This window comes from Oryctolagus cuniculus, chromosome 5 (genome assembly GCF_051225735.1).
Source record: "Oryctolagus cuniculus isolate XC-2025 breed Fujian yellow rabbit chromosome 5, ASM5122573v1, whole genome shotgun sequence".
Classification (NCBI taxonomy): Eukaryota; Metazoa; Chordata; class Mammalia; order Lagomorpha; family Leporidae; genus Oryctolagus; species Oryctolagus cuniculus.
The window spans coordinates 81,691,475-81,713,088 of NC_142871.1; positions in this window are offsets into that span (position 1 = coordinate 81,691,475).

Genomic DNA, 21,614 nt, shown 5'->3' on the forward strand with positions numbered 1-21,614 from the left:
CCAATGAAAAATGTCCTGTTGCCCGGAAGCACCTTTCTAATTAATGATCTTTAGTTTCTCGGGTAAGCTCATGCTACTCAAATCCCTTCTCAGCTCTTTATGAGCAAGAGGCATTTATGGTGTGAACTTCAGGCTGAAAGAATAGGAGAGTTTACATGGAGGAAATGAACTGGCAGTTGGAGTCTGTGCACCCCACTCTTAAGCATGCAGCTGTAAGATGCGTGCTGTGAGGATCTCTGCCCCCTGGCCCCGTAGAGAAGAGTAGGTGCTGACTCAAGGCTCCAGCGCACTCTTGAAAAATCACTGCACAGTTAATTTCTAAATTACTGAGAACAATTGTAAAGATCAATAGAAAACACTAGGCTCTAAAGACATTTCCTACAGCATAATTTGAAGAAGTCGAATACATGAAGCAGTGAGCCACAGAAAATCAGGTCTTAGCACTAATTAGAAAATTTTCTGAGCTTTCTCTACCAAGTAAATCAGCTCGTCAGTTAAAAGACCAATTTGAAACATGGTTGGTTTACAAATTTTCATTCGGAATGAAAAAGTCACAGCCGGATATTTGAACCTACATTCTAGATAAAATTGTGAGACTGATTAATTACTTACTGTTAATAAAATTGTAATGGAAAATTGATTATTCACTAGTAGTTAAAAGCTGTTTTCCACATGTCAGAATGAGGACAGCCTAGGAAGCAGAACAATAAAATACCCACCAGAGTATCTCGTTTAATCAGAAAGGAGAGAAAGCAGCTTAACACTGTGGCCCTAGCAACATAGCTTCCTCTCTTAAACTTTACCTTTACAATATTTACTTGCAACAACTTAATAAATGCTTGCTTCTTGTTTAGCTATTAATCTCAACTAGCAAGGTAATCTTTTTCTTTTATCACTTGATCCTGCTTGGCCCAGAATAGAAATGCCACAAAGAGCTATAATATGTGTATCTACATGCTTGGGGTTCTTTAAATTGTTTAAGAGCCATTTTGGCTCTTCCTATCTGTGGAAACGCCTGCCTTAACCTCTCAAATCCACCCATTTCATTTTATTTTTGTTTGTGGTTCAACTGCTCTCAATGGATGAGATGTCTGGGCTTTACAGGGCCATAAGTATGCATCCCTTAAAAGATGTTAAGATAGAAATAAGAAAATAAATTGCTGTTGATCAGTTGAATTGATCCCAGATTTCTCCCCACTGGAAAAGAATACAACCTTGTAGAAACAGGCTCTCGAGTGTAACCTGACTCACCGTCTTTCTCCAAAGAACATCACACCTCTGCCCCAGAGAGGTTTTGCCAGCTGCTACCAACGGTTCTATCATCCTACTCCCATGTGTAGGAGTAGTCTAACCTGAATTTCATTCCTTTCACTTCGTTCTTCCTCTATGCCCAGGTCACATCCTATACATAATTCCTTCATGTTATCTTAAGTACTCACTTCCATGCTTACAAAGCTAAAACTCAGATGCATTGTTTCGTCATCCTTCCATTCTGTTTCCGATTTCACCATACCTTCTCATTTGTAGGAGACAAATTAGCAATTGTCTGCATTATATTTTGCTAAATTTTGATACTTGTTGCAAGCAAATATGCAAATATGAAAACAAAGGACACAGGAAGACCTACGATTATGTAAAGATAAGTACAGACCAAAAAAGAGCAACAGTACTCTATGAATTCTAAAGTTAAATGAAAATGTTTCTGCTAAATGTTGGGCAGATTGAATACTAATATATATTTTGATTACATAATTAGATATGTTTGCTGTAGAAAAGATTAGAAAAGTGCACATAAACCTAAAGAACATGAAAATCTCCCTAATCTCACTGCCTAAGATGGCCATTGTTAACATATGGTATATATCCAATTTTTCCTATTCTTGTGCGTGGTGGTTTTTTACTTACAGTAGTGGGCCTTGTACTTTATGGTCTGTTTTATAACATACTTTTTATGTTAATAAATGTACACCTAAAACATCATTCTGTATGTAAACTGCAGTTTATGAATGTCAGGAATGCTCCAGTTTGGTTAACCAAATCTTAAAAGATTTTTAGGTACTATACCTGGATCCTTTTTTTTTTTTTTTTTTTTTGCATGTAATCTTGACTTAATGATTGTTTCATAATAGTTGCTACATCCTCACCAGGCTCCACTTAAGGCCTGCTATTGTATCAAAACATCAGGGATCATGCTTAGCTTTTAGAGAAACTGTGCATCATAATGTGAAATCCAGCAAATACATTTTTATTGAACGACAGCATTTAGTTCCTCGGGCTCATCTGCTATCAATTAGGGTGATAAGCAGGCACTCAAAAGCTAGCTTTTCAATTATGTTTTCTACCTTCAACTGAAATGTTCCTGTCATTGCATATCGTGTAGTCATTTTGAAAAGGCTTCATCTTAGCACCCGAGTGATAACTTTAAAATCAAGAATCTGAACCAATTAATTCCTAACATTAATTACTTCTTTTAAAACAAAAGGCACTTTAAAGTAAGTGACTGCAAATATACTTTTTATCCCACTAACGGTCCTTATCTCTTTTTCCCCTAGCTCACAATTCTGTTGACAACTCATGCTCAGACTCAAATCATCATTCAAATCATAATTACAGCATAATTCTGAGCTCTCTTTGTACATGCTAATTCCACAACCAACAGATGTAAAAGCCACACAGAAATTCCTATAGAGTATTATTAGCTTGCAAGGAGCAGAATTAAGATGCATAAAAGTATCTTCTATAGCAAGCAAATATTTTGGTTTTAATTACATTATTACCTTGTTTTCTGCCACTAATTACTACAATTTATTGTATAATTGACTCCTAGAGAAAAATATTATCAGAGCAGTTCTGAAGTTTTAAACTGAAAATAGTGTATATAAGAATAATTTTGCTCAAGCACTCCGTTCCCTTAAAAATGGAATGTGAAATATTGTTTGTAATAGGTTTGATATAAATCTCTTTCCTGTTCTTCCACTAATATATAAAGTTATCATATAGTACACTTATTGGCTGATTTATTTCTCTATAAATCACAGGGCAATAAAAACATCTGTATCCTCAAGCTGGGGACAATATATTATCTAGCACCTGGCTCAGCATTTGAAAACTAGTAGGTGCTCAATAAAGTTCATTAAATAAATTAAAGAATTAATCATTTGAAGGGCTCTTTTAACTTGGCACCATGAAAGTACCATTGGTGAATGCTCACCAGTATCTATTTCAGCCTTTACAGATTAAAAAACTGCAGCTTTTAGAGCAAAAGACTGAGCGTTAGAAATAATAACAGTTTGCCGCAGATTAAAAACAAATGAGCTCATTCGGAGACTCAGCAGGCATTCATAAGCCACTTGAGCTGCCTGCCCTGTCAGTTTATGACCTCAGTCAAGTCTTTCCCGTGAAATAAAGCCTGTGTTAGCTCTGGGGCCATCTATTGTTCTCTTCAATTTGTGCCGAATTTTAAGTTATAAAGACTTGCTGACCAGAATTCATTCACACTTAGGTATCTTTTTTTTTGTAATTATTAACTATAAGACCGGAGACTGGCATTTACTTGTTTCATAATAACCTAATCAAGCATACCTTTGAGCACAGGATGTTCTTCAGATGCCATGATTTGTTATGTCCTCCTTGGTCACTAAACAGTCAGCGTTGTCAAATTCCACTAGGCCTACCTCACTCTCCTAGGAGTAGTAGCCCGTGATAAAAAGTGACGTGATTTCTTACATGAAACTATATATGCTTGAGGTTCTTTTTCAGATTAAAAAAAAATCTCTGATAAATTATATGGCAAATGGCAACGAAATGAGTGAAAACAGGCATGGTTACATACATAAATTTCTCCTGCCCAACATTTCTAAGGCTATTTCCATCTTATTGCTGTCCTTTTTGTTTAATTTCTCCTGAACTAATGTGCCCTCTAATGGTTAAAATAAAAATATAATCACAAAGTCAGTGCAAGCACATTAGTTGCAAGGAATATTTCTATGTAAAAGATAGTTCTTTGACTCCAACCTATGCCGTCAGGATTAGCAAGAGTATTCTTTAAATAAATTAAATAAACATACAAGAAGAGGTAGAAGCATTTTGTCAGTACAAAGGACAGTGCAAATGAGGTGCAGCAAATGGAACTTCAAGTAGATTTTAAGTGTTAGTTTCTAAAAAAGAGCATCAAATATTTGTTATAATATCTACAATTGTAAGTCTTGCATATGCTGTTTTTGGAATGTAAATTAGTGATGTACCTGTTGTAATACTGTAATTTACACTTTAATGTCAGAAAGATTTTACTCCAAAGGCAGATTATTTTGATTCTTCTTTTATTGTTATTTCTTTTTTAAATTTTATTTAAGGTTTAAAAATTTCATATATTTCATGTATACGGATTTAGGAACATATTGTTATTTCTTTAACTTGATATGAATGTGTGTCCCTACTACCTCCAAAAACTATAAATATATGTCCATAAGAAGTTGAATAGATACGCGCTCACGTGCACAATTTATCTTCAGTGTTTATCTCTCTTATTTTTGGTTTCAATGTAATATCAGAAAATAATGGAGTTTAGGTAATAACCTAGTTAATGTGACCAAAACAATTACCTGTCAAGGTAAGACAGGGATACAGGGAGAAATTTTTGAGTGGTTTAGCTTCACTTACTAAGCTCAGGAAAGTTATTATAGTTTTATAACACAATTTATTTCTAAGAAGAATAGGGCGAAGATAGAAAAACAAATATAGAGAAAATATATTTAATTCTGTCTAGAAGAATAGAATTAAAATCAGAGATATAAACAGAGAGTATCACACTTAAAGACCTACTTTTTGTTTAACCATTACCATGAGTACCTCCAACAATTTGCTGCTTATCAAAATGTAATAGTATGTCCATACCATGGAATTTTTAAGTCCCTTCTAATTATTGATGCCTTTTTTTTTTAATTCAAAAAGCACAACTTTTTCCTGCCTCAGAAAGCAATGACATTATTTTTCCTGTTATATATTTGGGCTGATGTCATTAAGGTGAACTGATCTGCCAAACATTGCACAAAGCCAATGACAGAAGCAAGACTAGAATTTGGAAATATTTATGCAGTTTGCAGATTTCGTCTGGTGCTTTGTGTGCATCACAAGGCTGCGTAGTTTTATTAGAGGGGAAAAAATCACATTTTACTGAATTAAATTTCTGCCTTTATCTTTCAACACTAGTTTTACAGATGTACAGACTGTATTATATATGATACCAACTTTTTAAGAGAAAACAAAAATGTTGAAAGGGCTACAGGCTGCTGGATGAGAAACTGGATTCTTGTTCTGTTTGTGCCACCAAGAGACTTGAAGCAAGGTATAGAAGATTCTGATTCTCAATAATTCACATGACAAAGGGGGGAACTGAATTAGGAAATCACTGAGCACATTGTTAGCTTAAAATTGGAAGTGTTCTTTATAATAGTACAAGCAGGGAAAATATGTGCACATTTCATAATCTGAATTTACACAGTGTTATTTTGGTTTTGTAAGATAATATAATTGTTTTAGATTTCATCATTGTACTTGATCATTTTTCAAAAATACATGATAATATTCAAACATTTTGGGATGGTATGGGATATCTGGGGAAAGTACTTTTAAACTATAACCCCTGAAAATTAATGTGATTCCTGCTGTCATTTGCCATTGCTTACATTGATTTGATTAAGTGTTTATCTTTTGTTTTGTCTTGCTTTTTGGTACATGTTCTTACTTCAGTACTTTGAAGGCAAGAATTATTTTCTCCATATTGGCTTCCCACTGGTGGGTGAAAGGTTCCTCAATAAGATTAACCAACATAATCAAGATAGGATTTTCTGGTTTAATGAATCAAACACAACTAAGATCCAGGTGAGTGAATTATCTATACGAGAAGTGAGTGAGTGTGTTCTCACATCCTTAAAGGAAAACACAGGTACAACATGCCAGAGTTATAAAGTATATATAATAATCTATACAGTGGTGAATGGTTGAAAACAGATGTGCCTTTGCGATAAGGATAAAAATCGCTCTCTAAAAAATCAACACAACTCACATTAGATAGAACTAGAACTGGCAGTATATTTTTCCTAGTTTTTGTAGCCCATAATTTCCCACAATGAAGAGAGCTGCAGATCAAGTAATAATCAGCCAAATGGAACTTCCGTGATTTCTCAGCCGAGCATCAGCCTAGCAGAAGCTCTCTTGAGGTCTCCAGTACTTCAATGGTATCCAGGATTGGAGACTGCCTCAGTGCGTTGCCTAGAAAACATCTATTTATGTCTGCTTCCAGCATCCCCCTTTCATTCCATTATTTCCTGAAAGCAAGAAGAACTCTTTCCCTTCTACCAACAAACACTGAAGCCAAGGTTGTAAATATAGTTCATAGGTTGATTAGATCAAACCAATGATCAGGAATCTCCGTTCCTTTACTCCTCACTTCAATCAGATGCTCCTTTGATCATTGCCTGCCCATCTGGACTCACCACGTGGCTAGGCTGGTATTCCTGCTCCCTTAACCCCACAGGTAAGAGTCACTCGTCAGCAAGCACACTGAGGCTCATCCGTAAATATAGCCTAATCCTTTCATTTATCTTATCTCTTCTCTAATCATCTACTTCATAACTTCTTACTGGCCTCCAATTCTTTAGGGCCCCTAGGATTGCAAACCCTTGAGATATAGTCAGCCCTTCAATTATTTCTGCCATTTGAGAATTGCCTCTACCAATATCAATGAAGTCAGAATAAGGTACCAATTCAGATGTGGACTCTGGAGCCCAAATACCTGGGTTTGAATTCCAAATCTTTGAGATCACAGACAACTAAACCTCAGTAAGCCTCCATTGCTTGTGGTTGCGGCTGGGGGGGAGGGGGAGGGGGGACGGCAGGGAAGTGGCTAGCAACCTCACAGAGTTGTCCTAAAGACTGATCATGTTTCTACAAATAAAATGCTCAGAATAATGTCCAGCACAAAATAAGTGATCAAAAGAAATAGTAGCTGTTATTAGAATGGCCATTTAATGTTTATTCCCTTCAGTCATAACGACAGAACACTAAAAGAGCATTTAAATTAATTTTAATGACTCAACCATCTGGCAATCTTAGTTTCTATTTTTTATAATCAAGGTGCTCATAAATCCTAGTTTCCCAGTTTATAATTGTTGTCTTGGGATGATTATTAGGGGCAATCCATTCGATTCTCAAAAGTGCCCAGGACTAGACAATAAAACATGTAATCGTTCTAATTATAAAATACAGTACTTGGTTGTTCTCCTGCACAATTAGGAGAATGAATTAGCTGGCCTCTCAAATTGGGTAAAACATGAAGATTTTTTCTGAAAATTTTTGGAAAGAAATTTGTGAAAATGTTTGGAATGAAATATTTGGGTTCGTCTTTAAAAAGAAAGTGTAAGAGTTTATAAAGTACTACTATTTTTGGTTAAGATGACATAATTTGGTGGATTTTTAAATTTGCAAACAAATTGAATGTGAACTTACATGTATGTTGATTGCTCCTTTTATTTCACTTGTTCAAAATCCTGGGAATCTCTTTGTAACTATTCCCTCACCCATTGCATTCTTCTCTCCTCTTCCCCACTTGCTTCGTTTTCTCTTCTCTGCTAGACTTGAGGCAGGGTACGGAGTAGGCAAGAAGAGAGGAAGTACCCCTCCCCTCCCTTAAACTCAGCCTATGCCATGAAAAATCAAAGTTCCCAGAAAAGCTGGCCGGTCTCCAATCCAAGCCCAGTGAATAACCACTCTTAAACAAACATTAACAAAACTTCTCAACTACAGGGAACAAAAAAATACTTGTAGATTTTGCAAGAGTCTTCTGTCACTGCATGAAATCCACAGAATTGGAATATCAAATCTGAGAAGTAATAACATTTTCACTTAGTTCATTACTAAACATTTAAAAATACTTATAGCCAGAAATAGCTTTTGAAGGATGACAGAATTTTTTAAAAGATTAAATTAAATATAGTGCAGGAAATTTTGTTTCCTTCAGACTGTTTCTGCAATTTGAATATTGTACTACTACTCTGTTTATGCCCATCTTTGAATGAGTCACACTGTTTTATTATAAATCATTGATTGGTAAAACTTGTAAAATTTAAACCAAGCACACATCGCTTATAAAGCATATGGCACAATCAATACTGCTTACTTTAAAAGCTGATTGATTATAGAAATACAGTTCACAATTATGAAAAAATAGAGATTTTTATATACCTCAGTAGACACGTGAAATTTAATCTTAAATATGAATCACACTCTAATTACTTGATTCTTGCAATGAGCTGAAGGGAGAAAAAAAAAGCAAAAAACAAGGATCCTGCAGAGAATGAGAAACTGTGAAAGCAATCATAGAGGGAAATAATTGTTACATTTACGATTCTTTCAATTATGGATTATGGAGACGACTGCACTGCAACCTCTCCAGTTTCAAGACAGCATGATGTTTTGTATAATAAGCCTCTGAATAAAGCAAGTATTATCAATAGTGTGAGCAACTTAATTGGCTACCTTTGAAGCTAAGGAGATGTTTTTGCTTTCCAGCTTTGATTTCAGCTATCTTTTAAAACATTGGCATTCTGTCCAGCTGTTCGAACTCCATTTATGTTCATAGCTCCTCTGGAGGATATTGCATATACATTTTACTAGAGCCGAGCAGCATTTTCACAAGGGAGGAATAAACCTTACAGTAAGTTCAGAAACTGTTAAGCATCCGTAAGTTTGTGTTTATCCAACAACATGCCTACGCTGCACCTCTACCCTATTATAATTATATTTAACATTAAAAAGCAACATCACTTCATACCACAAGTAGAATTTATTCTGTCCTCAAACACAGTTAGCCTTTACTGAAACCTGGCCCATTTACCAGAAATAGTATAAAGAAGATGCTTTCTCTGTTTAAAGATGTACCTAGAAGACTTGCCTTAAAAGGCTTTGGTCTATGAAGGCTGCTGGTTTCAAAGGCATGTACCCCCCAAAGAAATGGCAGCCAGTGAGGATGACAACTTGAGAAATGACAGTTTCACTGCCTGGGTTTGGAGTAACCAGAATGAAGAGTATTACAAACGTAATACTGTAGAGAGGGAAAAAAGGAAAGTGAAAATCTGTTCCTCATGATTAAAAGGAGAGATCAAGAATTCTAATTTCATAAATATCTTAGGAGATAAAATTTAGGGGAAGGAGACACTCATTTCAAGCTTATTTCAGTTACCTACCCATTTGATCTTCCTCCAGTGACATCTCAGCTATAATAAGACAACATTCTTTTTAATTCGTACCATACAAAATAAAGGGCTTTCTTTATGTTTGTTAAGTGTCTTTCAAACAGTCATACTGTAACAAAAGGTGGATTATTAGGGACAATGTTTAAAGAGCAATACATTAATTCACAGAATCGAGTTTTACACAGTGATATTACCATGAGTAGGTTAGTGTTTTCACTGGTTTCACCAAGACAATTTCTGGTTTTGCTGGATGATTAGTGCTTATCTGAAACCATTCAGAAGAAAGTAACTGCAGTTCTGGGCAATAAGGTTCTAATCACAGTTCCATGTACTCACTCCCTGCAAAGGAGTCATTCTGCCCCTCAGACAGCTCCTTCTGCTGCCCTACACCCCACTGGTCCTGAACAAAGGCATGTTATAACTTCAAAGATGGTAAAAGTTCCCAAAATACCTCCAACAAATTCCAATATTGACAAATACCCACCTTTGTGGCTTTTTCTGTACCTCAAAGGATTGATTCCAGAAAGCCATTATTAAAATACAAACATGTTATTGGAAGGCTTGACACTATTGTCTGACACCAACTTTGTAATTTCATAAACTCTTTCTTACAAAGGGCATTGAAAAATGTGGTTAGTTTTCATTCATTCAGACACACATCATCAATCAACCACAGCCAAGAAAATTGCTAGGAATTAGCAATCAAGGCAAGTTTTAAAATGTCCTTACTTTCAGGGTTTACCAGCTGGTGGGGAGGATATACAGATGAGGAGTCTTCAATAAGTTCATGGAAATCCTTATATGAAAACACTGTGCATGGATCTCTCAAATGTTTTTGGAACCAAAATAAACTTATTACTTCATTTTCAAGTACTGCTACAAATACAAATAGTTTTATTACATGTAATAGATTAGTTTTAATAACTAAATGCTTTGATAACAAAAAACTGAAACTCATCTGAGTCACTTAAAGGAGATATTAGCCTAAAGAGTTGAGTAAAAAGCAATTGCAAGCTCAAGAGGGACTCAAACAACAATAGATAAGCCAACAGAAACCAAGATGATGTCTCTCTTACTCTTCTCTTTCTCAGGCTCCTAAGCATCTCTCACATAAGCTTTTTCCTGCATACTACTCCATTTTCTCTAGATCTGCTCTTTTGGCTTGTACTCATGCCCATATCATAAGACCTTAAGACCTTACTCATTCAATCCCCATAGCCAACTAACTCACTTTCCCCATATCTCCAACTCAATTCCTGGGAACAGGAATCTGACTTCATCCACTCCTAATCTAAAAACAAGATTTTTCTTAAAAGAAAGTGTGATGAGGAAGAGAAAATAATTGCCCTCCAGTACAGTAAGGTTATTTCAAGATAAGACTAGATGGAAAGGTAGGCATCTTCCAGAGAAACAAATGGAAAATGGGAGTCCATATAGATAGAATGTCATGTTTAAAAGTACAGAAGGAGCAAAGCAGCCCAAACAAAGATCCATGGATAGAGATCCATGCTTAGAAAGCAATTATAAAGCTGGGAAGATGGCCAGAAACCAAATGGAAAACTCCTTTTTATACTCTGCTGAGGAGTGTAACTTTTATCCAATAGCTGACAGAGATGAGTATCAAAATTTTTAAGCAGAGGTTAGATAAAAGCAGACATGTGTTTTAGAAAGAAAAATCTAACAGCAGGGTAAAGGATGGACTACAAGGAGACTAGACTGAACATACCACTCAAAAAATCACTTCAGTGATTCAGACATGAGATGCTGCAGATTCAAAATAAGACCATAGGGAAGAAGGATTCAAGAATATTACGAAAATAGAGTGAGGTCAGTTTAGAAAAGGAAAGAAGCTAAAGAGTTTTTTTCTAGTTTTTTTTTTTTAATTTTTTTAAGATTTTATTTATTTATTTCGGAAGCAGAGCCACAGAGAGAGAGAGAGAGACAGAGAGAAAGGTCTTCCATCTGCTGGTTCACTCCTCAAATAGCCACAACAGTAAGAACTGCGCTGATCTGAAGCCAGAAGCCAGGAGCTTCTTCTGGGTCTCCCACACAGGTACAGGGGTCCAAGAGGTTGGGTCATCTTCTACTGCTTTCCCAGGCCACAGCAGAGAGCTGTATCAGAAGAGCAGCCTCACCCGGATCTTCCACATGGGGGCAGGGGCCCAAGCACTTGGGCCATCCTTTACTGTTTTCTCAGGACATAAGTAGAGAGCTGGTTTAGAAGAGGAGCAGCCTGGACACAAACCAGCTCCCGTATGGAATGCTGGTGCCTCAGGTGGACAATTAGCCTACTGTGCCATGGCACGGTCCCTAAATTTAATGCTTAAAGTTCTATTTGCAAGTAATCCCAAAGGCCTACAAATACACTTTATTTTATTTTTCAATTCTATTTGAAAATCAGAGAGTGAGATCTTTCATTTGCTTGTTCATTCCTCAACTGTATGCAACAGCCAGGGCTGGGCCAGACTGAATCCAGGAGCTGGGAAGTCAACTCAGATTTCCCATGTGGGTGACAGAGATCTGACTGTTTGAGTCATTGCCTTCTGCCTCCTGGCATGCAAATCAGAAGGAAATAGGAGTTGGAAGCAGAGCTTGACTTGAATCCAGGCATTTCAAGAGACATGTTAACTGCTGTACCCAATGGCTGCTCCATGGACACATTTTAGGATGTGTCATGGCATGTGTCAGACTGATGTACCTTGTGTGACTGGACAAGGGAACCAGTAAGGGGCCCTGCTGGCTGGCTGTGTGCACTTGACTTCCCATTTTCTTTTTTTCTAAAAATTTTTTTTTATTTTTTATTTTTTATTTTTTTAAACTTTTATTTAATGAATATAAATTTCCAAAGTACGACTTATGGATTACAATGGCTTCCCCCTCATACCGTCCTTCCCACCCACAACCCTCCCCTTTCCCACTCCCTCTCCCCTTCCATTCACATCAAGATTCATTTTCGATTATCTTAATATACAGAAGATCAGCTTAGTATACATCAAGTATGGATTTCAACAGTTTGCTCCCACACAGAAACATAAAGTGAAAAATAATAGATGATTTTTTTTAAATGATGATGAAATCAGAGCAGACCTATTGTCATGTTTAATCCCAGTGAGAGTCAAGTTGGGAATTGATAATTTCTTTTTTTTTTTTTTACAGAGGATCAGTTTAGTATGCATTAAGTAAGGATTTCAACAGTTTGCACCCCCATAGAAACACAAAGTGAAATATATTGTTTGAGTACTCGTTATAGCATTAAATCTCAATGTACAGCACATTAAGGATAGAGATCCTACACGAGGAGTAAGTGCACAGTGACTCCTATTGTTGACTTTACCAATTGACACTCCTGTCTATGGCATCAGTAATCTCCCCATGCTCCAGTCATGAGTTTCCAAGGCTATGGAAGCCCTCTGAGTTCTCCGACTCTTATCTTGTTTAGACAAGGTCATAGTCAAAGTGGAGGTTCTCTCCTCCCTTCAGAGAAAGGTACCTCCTTCTTTGATGACCTGTTCTTTCCACTGGGATCTCACTCGCAGAGATCTTTTGCCAGAGTGTCTTGGCTTTCCATGCCTGAAATACTCTCATGAGCTTTTCAGCCAGCTCCGAATGCCTTTAGGGCTGATTCTGAGGCCAGAGTGCTATTTAGGACATCTGCCATTCTATGAGTCTGCTGAGTATCTCACTTCCCATGTTGGATCACTCTCCCCTTTATTTACTCCATTGGTTAGCGTTAGCAGGTACTAGACTTGTCTATGTGCTCCCTTTGACTCCCAATCCCTCCACCATGACCAACTGTGAACTGAAACTGATCACCTGGAACAGTGAGATGGCATTGGTACATGCCACCTCGATGGGATTGAATTGGAGTCCCCTGGTATGCTTCCAACTCCACCACTTGGGGCAAGTCAGCCTGAGCATGTCCCAAATGTATAATTTTTCTAGTTTTTTAAAGATTTATTAATTTATTTGAAAATCAGAACTACAATAACAGAGGAAGAGACAGAGAGATCTTCCATCCACCAGTTCACTCCCCAAATAGCCTCAATGACCAGAGCTGGGCCAGACAGAAGGCAGGAACTTCATCCAGGTCTCCTATGTGAGTGCAGGGGCCCAAGCACTTGGGCTGTCCTCCACCACCTTCCCAGGCACATTAGCAGGGAGCTGTAACAGAAGTGGGGCAGTCAGAATTCAAGCCAGCACCCAGTCCCAGTCACAAGCATCTTAACCAGCATCTTAACTGCAAGCCCAAATGCCTGCCCCAGAATCATCAGCTTTGATATAGGGAGAAGGGAAGTCTCAACTGAATCCAAGGCAGGTGGTAAGGGGTACATCAGACATGGCAAAAAGAACACAATAGAAGAAGTGATGAGTATACATTTTACCTTCTTTCCAATCTTTCCATGGGTTAGAATAGCCTATGCTCTCTTTATGCTTTAATGTTTTAATCCAAATAAATAATGGCATACCCCAAGTCTTTAGGGTATGAGCACAAGGGGCAACAAAATAATTGGTAATTAAACTTTAATCAAAGGCATACCCCAGTTATCCTGTCATTTTATTAAAATATCTGTCAATCCAGCCCATTACACAAAAGGATGAGAACTCTTTCCTAGGGAAGCCTTAAAATGTGGGTTCTGGGCCTTGTTTCATTTTGCATTTAATTATTTTTTTCATTATGTATTTTATTAGAAGTTTCCACAATGTCATTTCCCTTTCAATTCCAAGAATAAAAAGTAAAAAATGAGGAGTGTGAACTTAGATGATCCCATGACTTTGAAGCCATATATCTGAATATATGATCGCCTGCTTGTGCATTTAGAAGCCCTGGGGAGCAACACTATCTGACTGATTACGAACGTGTATATTTTCATAAGAAAACGCAGTCTGCTCCAGCTCAGCACAGGACACTGAAGTGACTAAGTATCAAATTAAAGATTATTCTTTTTGTGTGTGGAATTCACTCCAGCAAGAAATTGAACAAGGGGATTTGAAATCCAAACACACTGGGACCACCTCCTGAGACATTATTAATTATTAGTGGGCCCCAGTCTTCCAGTTTCTTATCTCCCCATACACCCAATGCTCCCATTGCTTTAAATTATTATCATTATTTGCTAAATGCCTTCTGTGTGCTTGGTACCCCAGCAAGGTCTGAATAAAAGTACTGTACCTGCTCAGGGGCTTTCTACCTCAATAACACAGTTATAATTTCAGTTTGAAAATGGGTTGTCATTGTCAGTTACAGCTTTTTCAATGGGCTTAGAAGTGCTGGGACAAAACTGAAAGTACACAGGTTCATACACATCTCTTTTAATTCTTTAGGTCTTCTTTCTGTTCTGCAGCCTGATCCACTGGCACAGACTACTTTGTCACCAGACTATGCCACAGGTCAGTTGTGAGAGGCCATCACAGCTCAGAGAAAACTTTCTAACACTTACAAGCGATCCTGGCGGGGAGGGTGCATCATGCCCGGACCCCTCCCTGCTGTCCCCAGGGTAGGGCCTGTGTTCAGAAGCAAGGACAGATGAATGTGAGTGAAGCCCCAGAGCTGCCTTCCTCCTCCCTGATACAACCCCACGGATTCCAGTTCTTCGTGTCATCAGCACCCTCCCTTGGCCTTTGTTTCGACCTAGACATCTCCTCTGAAGCCTGGGACAGCTTCCTGGAGAGGCAGAGCCTGAAACTTCAGTGCACCTGATTTCGGCACTTTACATAATCTGAGAAATGCATCTCATCTATACATACGTGTGTTTCCATAGAAGTCTAAAGCGTACAAAAGGAAGGAAAATCGGGGACACATGTTTACTTTTGTTTCTTCCCTTTTCTCCCATTGTTGCTAATTAAAAAAAAATGATCCTTTTTAAAAATCCAAGTGTTGGGTTTGCCTCAAGGTCATGCATGATAGGGCAAAAGCAGTGAATTGGGCAGGGAGAACATCTCAGGCAAAAACCATAAGAGGAGGATGTGGAAAAGGAAAGCCAGCCAAGCCTTGGGCCAGTGACAGAGGGGAGACAGTAGGGGTTCCAGGCAGCAGATCTAGTGGAAAGAAATGGCATGAAGCTCCAGAAAATGACTGGTTTCCTCTACCAGAAACCCCATAATCCTACCACCAGTGCAGCAACCACCAAACCAATTACACCCCCGCCTCTGACAGTGGCACATCTGACAGTGGTGTGTCCATCACCAGGGATTTGTCAGTAGGGCATTTCCACATTTCCTCTGCCCAGCAGGAAAGAGAGGAGGAGTCCTTCCTGGATGCCCAATGGGAACCAGGCACCACATGCAGTTAAATCACTGAAAGGCACTTACTGGAGCAACTTTATTAACATAATGATGTGGGCTCTGCTGCTTTCCAGGGCTGACCCAAGAACTTCCACATACACACCTGTCTACAGGACGATGTTTGAATTACCTGAATTTGAACGCACGTGTTTGTCCTTGCAAATTCAGGTTTCTTGAAGCAAAGCTCTTGTCTGACCATGAATTCGATGGACAATGCTAAATACATTTCTGGGACAAGTATTACCATTTCTGCCTCATTATTGCCTACAGGCTTGACCCTCTGATTAATTCACACAGAGCCGGCCATCGCAGTCATTTCCACCCAGCGGCACACCACCAGCTACACCCACTGTTGCAATCAACAGCATTGGATTCCACTGCCTCCTCTGAGCCTCTCTTTGCTGTTTCCTATCTGTTTTCATTCCATCCTGTCTTTCCTCCCCCAAGCACGTGCTACACTGATGTAAAGGTTATTTGTTGAATGCCTACTATGTACAAGACTTTGGCTAAATACATGGTATCATTAAGTACAGAGTCCCTGTAGATTTAGCATTCCACTCATGTCTGCTGTAACCCTCTAATTTCTAAAATGCCAACTAGGTCTTAGTCCGTTGATGTAATATGAATGTAAGTTCTTATTCCTTATACTCCTGGCATTTGTCTGAAGAGTTCTTTTCTTACTGATTTTTTATATCTTCTTGTTTGGACTGTGAAAATCCTAGCTCATTTTCTCTGCATAAACCTCAGTTCTCCAATCATTAAAATAAATGGAATAGCCTTCACCAGGTAGCTCAGTGAAATTGTTTTGGGTTGTAGAAAAGTAATTTTAAAGGTGGTTTTGTTCCAGATGGGCTTTAGGATGAGCTAACCCAAAACTGGAGCCTTGGCATATTTTAAGCTGAAGGAATATTTTAAGCTAAAAGAACTTGAGAGGCGAGCAGGTGCGGGAAGCTGTCCCTGACCTGACCTTCCTCCACCTCTCTGCCCGAAGCAGCTCATAAAACTTAGGAAGGATTTTCTGACCTTTTCCACAAGGAGGGCGTAAGACCCTCACGTGAGAGGTGCTCTCTCCATACCCAGAAAAAAGGAACATCTTCATCTCTGTAGACAAAGGGATACAGGAATCTGAACAAACAGGCCCTGCTAAGTTTCCTCTGGTTTATTATTACATCAGCTCATACCCCGTTTTGTCCTATCATTTTTCTCTATGATTGCCCACTTGTCTTCAAAGGCACTAAGAAAAATACTCAGGCTTAACTGTTTCTTCAGCTCTGCACTTCCTTCTACAGTTACGCAGTTTCCCATGTCGTGTAAAACTTGTATTAAATAAACATGCAAGCTTTTCTCCTGTTAATCTGTCTTTTGTTATAGGCGGTCTCTACCATGAACTTAGAAGAGGTAAAAGAAAAGAGATTTTTCTTCCCTTACAGTCCAGAGACGGCTCTCAGGAGATAAAGGGAGCAAAAAGAGAAGAAATCTATAATAAAAATGAGCATATAATTAATTATAATAGATAAAATATGAGAGTCTGAGGCATAACTATGCTATGTTTACTTGAAAATATAGATTTTTAAGAAAAAATTAAGGCAAAGGTGAGTTTCCATTTGACAAAAAGATTTCCCAGTATCACTTTGCAATATGACTAAGAATGGTTCAAGCTGTAAAAATAGAATATACATACCTTTTTGTGCCATGCATGGGTATAGCAAATCAGTAGTGTTTGTACACTAATCACCCAATCAGGCTTATTTAACAATAGATGATCGTTTTTGAATTTTTAGCTCCCATTATGTTCTCTAATCCTTGCCAAGTATCTATGAAAATAACAATAACCAGGTGGGGAGCATATTTTAAGAACAGGTTAAATGATTTAAGACTGGAACAGCTCTCTGCTTTCTCTTAGCTGCCCAGACAAAGGCTAATATATGACTGTCAGATCTGGAATCCATAAACGTCATAAGCACAAAGCTGGGATAATCCCCATCAGTGTGTAGGGGTGGGCAAGGGACGAGAGAGGAGAGACAGAAAGAGTGCACATAAAGAAACCATTGTATAATCACACTTGTTAGTTAATGGATGTTTTCGTCTTTACGTGTATTTTTTTCTCTTCTTTCTGTACTGTCCAAATTCTTTCTACCCAAATGACTGCCTAGATTGCTGGTAAAGTCCCCTTTTCCCTCTGTACTTTCTATGGCTCTCTGACTCTTGTAGTTCTCCAAGTTTCCTCATCCTGTTTGTCGCCCCCCCCCCCCAGCCTTCTTTCATGGGCCTTTGTAATCTGTTTTCATCCCAACCATTTTTTTTTCTAACTTTTCCTTATCTTAGATCTGTTTTGTACACAAGCAGATCTAGAGACAACAGTAGTAGTCAACACGAGATGCTAAAGACCAGCGTAAGAACAATAGCAAGGTCACCCTATTTTTAATTAATTTTTAAAATCAGCTTTTTATTCCTCTAGGGGAAGATTCTGCCTTCCTTTCTCTTGTTGCGGGCATCTTGACTCAGCCAAAGGCATCAGTGTAAATCAACTTTTCCAACAAGAGCTCAGGCCCTGAGCTAGCAGCGCGGGGAACTCAGGGTCTGTAAAAACTTGTGGGCGCCTTGACTTTTTGATGAGAATATATTTGGTCTGGATGAAGTCACCGAGGTGCCGCTGAAGAAACAAATGTCAGCGCGACCTATTCAAGTCAACCCCGAGCTAGGTAGCAACAATGAGCTGGGGATTAGCACTGACAGCTCCCTTAATGTGATTCTTTTGGACAGGGATTAATTTAATGTGTTGCTGTCAAATGAAACAAAAAACGAGATGGATTTACTAATGACTCTATTCTATACCACACACTTTTCCACTCCTGATCTATGTCAGAATGAATCTGACAGCAAGGGAAAATAATTTTTTTTAATGAAAAGGAAGAAGACATTGCCTTCTTGACAAACTTTCAAGAAGGGAGTTTTCACTGGGTTCCCAAGAGGGAGGACGAGCGTGGGGGCGGCACCACGTGGACCACTTGGCGGGAGCCGCGGCTTCAGCCACTGCGCTGGGCAGCGGGGCTGGGACCTGGCGTCTGGTCTCTAACTTCTCTAGGCCTCGGGCAGCTCCGATGTGAACGTAAAAGGTTAGATTTAACTCATCCTCTGAACTCTGCTCATGTCTGGAAGAGGGACCCTTCAAACCCACCAGGAGCACTCGCCTTGTTTCAAAAACAAGTCTACTCCCAGGCTGTGACAGAGAGGGGGCGAATCAAGGAGCGAAGGTTGATGATCTTCAGCAGAGCGGTGTGCCAAGTCAAATGCCTCCTTAAAATAGTTTGGCTTCTTCTTTGTTCTCCCTAACAAAGAAACTTTAATTCGCAGTTCTCTGAGGAGAAAGACAATGCAGACAAGCCATTTTCGGGTGAAAGGTGTCTCGTCGATTAATAATCATTGAATAATCACCGGGGATTGGCAGGAGTTATTCATCGCGTAGGGCGCTCATCACACGAAGCTGCATCGATTTGCAATACACACTAGCCATGATTCCTTCCCGTGGTTGCCTGGTTTGACCTCCTAGGAGGAACACACATCCCTGGCCTTATGTATTCGTGTACACTCCTGTAAGTGGCCTTGATCTGTGCAAGTACCCCGTCCTCTCCGTGGCTGAGTCTGCTCCCTCTCGGCCGAGATTTCTCCCCGCCTGCGCCCGGGCCCAGGCGCCAGCGAAACTCATTCCCGCGCCGCGCCAGAGCCCAGGCCCAGGGTTAACTCCGCAGCCCTCGTGGACTCTGGTGGATCCGAGCAGGGCTGCAGGTGTGGGTCCCGGAAGGAGGGAGCCCCGCGACGGCGAAGCCGGGGGGACTCGAATGGGCGCGGGGAGCGCAGGGATGGGGCGCTTCTACCTCGCCAGAGGTCGGACGCCTTTCGGCCCTAGTGGCCCTGCCCAGGCTCTGGCTGGCAGGAAGGGGACGCCCGGAAAGCCCTTGGCGATGCCCCTGAAGAGTGCTCTAGCTTGGGAGGACGTGGCTGCGCGCACGGCCGCCTTCCCTGAGCGCTGCTGGCGCGGCGGCTGCTTCCCGGCCCCGGCCGCGCCGGGCCAGCGCTGCGCGTCCTTTTCCCGCAGCCGGCGAGAAACCTGGCTTCGGCACTTAGACCTAACTTCTTAGAATCGACTTGTTCCCGCCAGTGCAGTAGGACCCAAACCCGAGGTCGCAGCGCAGGGACGGCGCCCGGCCTCGCGTGCCAGCGGCGCGGTGCGTCCTCACCGCCGCCGCCACCTCGCCTCTCTCTCTCTCTCTCTCTCTCTCTCTCTCTCTCCCTTTTTCCCTCTCTCCCTCTCGGCCGCCTTCTCACTTCCGGGCTTTGGCTGTGATTTCTGAGCCTGTGTTTTCACTCCGTTTCCCAGGGCTCTCGGAGCATCCCCTTTTCTTCTCTTTTCCTCCTCTTGCTCCCAGGTTCCTTTGTGTGGCCAGCAAATTCACTAAAGATTTGTTTGCGCTCCCCAAGGCATCAGCCCCTCCCGCGGGCCACCCCGAACGCGGTCTCGAGACACAGGGCCCCCAGTCGTGCTTTCCGTCACCGCTTTTCTGCTGCGCACACCACCACCACGACTACCCCCAACCCGAGACCGCTGCTGCCCTGAGGACAGGCACCGCCGGCGCTGCGCGGTCACCCTGTCCCCGACGCCGGGCCCAGAAACCGCAAGGACTTGGCCGCTTGGGCCCGCCGCGGGCAGGCGGAGTGGGCAGCTGAGACTCGAACCCGCCTTCCAATTACTCGCATTGGTTCTTGGTGCAGAGAAAAACAAATTTATATATGGTTTTCCATACTCAAATATGAAGTTTTTCTTTTTTAAATCTTCAAATAAACTGAAGGATATAGTGTAAAAAGAAATAGCATAATATCTACCCAAGTGCTTTTTAAAGAAACCATATTCAGTGATTGTTACCCATAGAACTGAATTTTGGATCGAGTTCTTATGACAGTTGATTAGAAGGAGAAAAATTAAAACTGCCCAAATATGACAAGCTATATTTATACACCTTTATTGAAACGTTATAAAGATGACTAAAAATTTGTGTTATTCCTTTATAACAACGAAAAACTACGACTATGCACGCTATCATAGTGTATCTAGTATGAGGTGTAAATGAAAAGCCATCAGCTATAATCAACGTTGGCACAAGAACTTTCTTAAAAGAGGCAAAAAGCTAAAGGGGGAGGGGAGATTGTAGAGAAAGCTAAATAGAGAATTTCTAGTTACTTGCCAGTTACCTCAAACCTAAAAGTAACAGGTTTCCTTTGAAATTATTTCTCATTTTTATTAGAATCTAATTGAAGCTCACCTGTGAAAGGTGGCGGAAGGAAGACAAGCAGAGAAATATCAGCTCCACACATAGATTTTTGAAGGAGTAAAAGAACCACAGTACCACCTTGTGGGGAACAGAGATTTTCTTTCTTCTTCAGTATTTTAGTTGTTTCATTTCCCTCTCCTATAGTTTCTCTCTCCCCACGGGCCCCCTACGCACACACTTACTTAAAATAAAAATAAACTGTTTAAAGCACCAGGCAAAAATGTAGGTCTATGTGGATAAATTGTGACATTGCTTTCTGTATTATTTTAAACACCTTTCCATGTTTATGTCAAAACTTTTTAACATTATATTAACAAGCTAAAATAATAATGTTGTTAATAAACTGTGCTTCTAATCCTGCAAATAATCCCAGAAATAAACTGTTAGGTATGAAATAGTAAATATGAAAGTATGTACATTCTTTAAAAAATGAGTAATTCATCTAAAAATTGGCATAGATTTTATTATTTAATACTATTTGGGTTTTTTTAACACTACTTCTTTGTTCAATTGCTTAGATGTGGCAAAGGCATATTTTTAAATAAATACAAATCAATTTTCGAGTTGTTTCTCTCATATCTAAGAATAGTAGAGCAGTCATACACTAATAGAACTTACTATAATCATTACCTGGACAAAACTATTGCAGTCACTTTCAGGATATAGAGAATACAGATCATAAAGCTAGGGTTTTAAGAAGTAATATAGTAAGACTCCAAAGCCAAGAAATGCAAAATCAAAACGGTTCCTCTTC